Source organism: Carlito syrichta, unplaced genomic scaffold, assembly GCF_000164805.1.
Source record: "Carlito syrichta isolate Samal-C Ts95f unplaced genomic scaffold, Tarsius_syrichta-2.0.1 Scaffold302396, whole genome shotgun sequence".
Taxonomy (NCBI): domain Eukaryota; kingdom Metazoa; phylum Chordata; class Mammalia; order Primates; family Tarsiidae; genus Carlito; species Carlito syrichta.
This window is the reverse complement of record NW_007246492.1, coordinates 204,745-208,217: the sequence shown is the minus strand read 5'-3', so window position 1 is coordinate 208,217 and position 3,473 is coordinate 204,745. Positions and strand designations below refer to the sequence as shown.

Genomic DNA, 3,473 nt, shown 5'->3' with positions numbered 1-3,473 from the left:
TGAAATCCAGTCTGGGAGACAGAGTGAGACTGCAACTCAAAAAAAAAAAAAATTATTAAAACTTAGTGCAATAATTGCTTTCATAAATCCTTTTAAAAACGTTACAAAGTCGTCTCATCCATGAGATCCTTTAGAACTTCCTTCATTGTATTTCATTTTATTTTGTTTTGGAATTGGAATCTTACTGGAGTGCAGTGGCATGCTCACGGCCACTGCAGTCTCGATCTGCTGGGCTCAGGCGCTCCTTCCACCTCAACCTTCCAAGTAGCTGGAACTACAGGTGCACACCACCACACTCAGCTAAGCTTTTTGATTTTTTGTAGAGACAAGGTCTCACCAAAAAAAAAATTATTTCTGGGTGTGTCTGTGAGAACATTTCTGGAAGAGATTAGCATTTGAATCAGTAGACTGAGTAAAGAAACTCCATTCTCCATGTCCCACCAGTGTGGGTGGACACCATGCAATCTGTGAGGGCCTAGGTAGAGAAAAAGGCAGAGGAAGGGTTAATTCACCCCCTCTGCTTGAGCTGAACCAACCATCTGCTGCTCTGGGTCATAGGAGTTCCCAGTTCTCAGACCTTGAGACTTGGGCTGAAGTTATACCCTTCCCTTTTCTACTTTTTCAATTTGCAGATGGTGTACTGTAGAACTTTGTTCTTTTTTTGAGTTGAAGTCTCACTCTGTCACCCAGGCTAGAGGGCAGTGTCACACTCCCAGCCACAGCCTTGAACTGCTGGGCTCAGATATTTCTTCTGCTGCAGCCTTCCAAGTAGCTGGGACTACAGGTACCCACAACCACACCTGGCTAATTTTTTTATTTATTGTAGAGACAAGGTCTCACCAAGTTGCCCAGGTTGGTCTCGAACCTGAGGGCTCAGGCAATCCTCTCACCTCAGTCTCCCAAGGTGCTGGGATTATAGGCGTGAGCCACTGCACCCAGCTATGTGGAACTTCACAGGCTCCATAATTGTGTGAGCCTATCCTCATAATACTCCTCATTTATCTGACTGTCTGTCTATCTATCTATCTATCTATCTATCTATCTATCTATCTATCTATTTTCTATTTTGTTTCTCTGGAGAACCCTGACTAATTCAAAGATTTAAAGCCCTAAGTTCTTTTAAGTCACTGTATCTTTGTCCTGCTATGTGACCCTGGGTAAATCACTCTCAGGGTTCTTAAAATGAAGGCGTGGTGGCCCAGGCTGGAGTGTAGTGACACGCTTATGGCCATCACAGCTTCAGCTTGTTGGGCTCAGGTGATCCTTCTGCCTCAGCCTTCCAAGTAACTGAAACTACAGGCGAGCGCCACAATGCCTAGCTAATTTTTTATTGTAGAGACGAGGTTATGCCAAGTTGCCCAGGCTGGTCTCAAACCTCTGGGCTCAGTTATTCCTCTCACATCTACCTCCCAAAGAGCTGGAATTACAGGCTTGAGCCACCGCACTCAGTGAGAAATAATGTTTCACTAACTATCTGGGCATCTCTTAGCCCAGTTCAGTTGACAAATAAAGTTAACCACTGCAATCTCCTAATATTGGACTTCACTCATGTTTGCAATTTGTCTTTCATGGTCCATGCCCAGCTCATTTTTTCTTTCTCTCTCTTTCTCTTCTCTCTCTGTCTCTTTCTCTTTATCCCTCTCCACCCTCCCACATTCTGAGACTAAAGTGATAGAAGTGTGCCTATTATCAATGCTTTCAGACATTCACACACACACACACACACACACACACACACACACACACACACACACACACACACACATTTAGAGATACAAAGATAGATAGATAGATAGATAGATAGATAGAGAGATAGATAGATAGATAGATAGATAGATGAAGTGTATTATGCTGATAGGCTTACACAATTATGGAGCCTAAAAAGTTTGAACCCATGGGCTCAGGTAATCCTCTTGCCTCCACCTCCCAAAGTGCTGAGATTACAGGCGTGAGCCACCATGCCCGGCAGTAATTTTAATTTAATTTAATTTATTTTTCTTTTTTTTGTTATTTAATTTTTATTTCTCTGAATCCAACTAGACATGGAAGGGAGTAAGGAAAATATGGAACCCAAAGAATTGTAGCGAGAGTACAAAGATTATAGGAATACTGTGAGCAAATGGGATGGAGGGGGTGTTCTCCTGAGCTACAGAAGGAATGATCTGATAGTTTAAGATAAAACGAGTCAAATTTATTAGAGTGGTCCACAGGCAGCAATGGTGATCTTCTTGCTGGTCTTTCCATTCTTGGACCCAAAGCCCTCCATGGCTTGCACAATATTCATGCCCTCTTTCACCTTGCCAAAAACCACATGCTTGCCATCCAACCATTCAGTTTTGGTAGTGCAAATGAAAAACTGGAAACCATTTGTGTTGGGTCCAGCATTTGCCACGGACAAGATGCCGGGACCTGTATGCTTCAAGATGAAGTTCTCATCATCAAATTTCTCCCCATAGATGGACTTGCTGCCAAATATGACGTGTAAAGTCACCACCCTGGCACATAAATCCTGGAATACTTCTGTGAAAGCAGGAGCCCTTATAACCGAATCCTTTCTCTCCAGTGATCAGAGCACGAAAGTTTTCTGCTGTCTTTGGAACTTGGTCTGCAAACAACTTGAAGGAGACACGGCCCAAGGGCTCGCCATCGACTGCGATGTCGAAGAACACGGTGGGGTTGACCATGGCTGATGGGAAAAGGTTCAAGGCGGCGGCGTCTGCAAAGCCTAATTTATTTTTCAAGATAGGGTCTTGCTACGTCGCTCAGGTTGGTTTCAAACTCGGTCTCAAGCGATCCTCCTGCCTTGGACTCTGATTACAGCAACGGGATTACAGGTATGAGCCATTGTGCTTGGCCTCTTCTAAATGTTTAAATATTGTTCAAATGCTTTTGGAGGTAATGAATTGACAATATTGTGATAACTGTTTCATTCTGTTTCTAGAATGACATGTAAAACCCTCTCTTCCTCTCTCTCCCTCCTTCTTCCTTCCTTCCCTCCGTCTCACCCTCTCTCCCTCCCTCCTTCCTTCCCCTTTCCTTGCTTCTATCCAACTGTTTTTTCATATTTATGGAGTGCTAATCACGTGTCATCTCATGCTTGGCTCTGGGAGATTCAAAAATAAAAAAGACAGGGTCTCCTAATCTCTAAGATAGAGGGAGTCAAATTTGCAGGAGGCCCTTCAGAGAAAAATCAAAGATGCTTGGGGATTTGCGTCCTGCAGCCTCAGCACTTAGACACCCAAATGAAAAAGAATAAAGGCCTTCTCAGGTCAGGCAGGAAAAGCCTGTGGTGGGGGAAGGGAATGAAAGCATGTGCCTCCTCACGGGGCACAGGGTCAGGGTCAGCAAGGAGGGATAAGAGTACAATAGAGGGTTGTGTGACACAGATAGGCTGCCACCCCTCAGCATGAGCCTCACACATGGGATCTGCAAACTTAAAAGAGTCAAGTGACTACCTTTGGCGGGCCAAAAGA

General features: G+C 44.2%; 1 pseudogene; it reads right to left on the bottom strand.

Moving 5' to 3' along the window:
* Nucleotides 1-2,194: 2,194 nt before the first annotated feature.
* LOC110595504 lies at nucleotides 2,195-2,765 on the bottom strand (annotated as a pseudogene).
* Nucleotides 2,766-3,473: the final 708 nt, after the last annotated feature.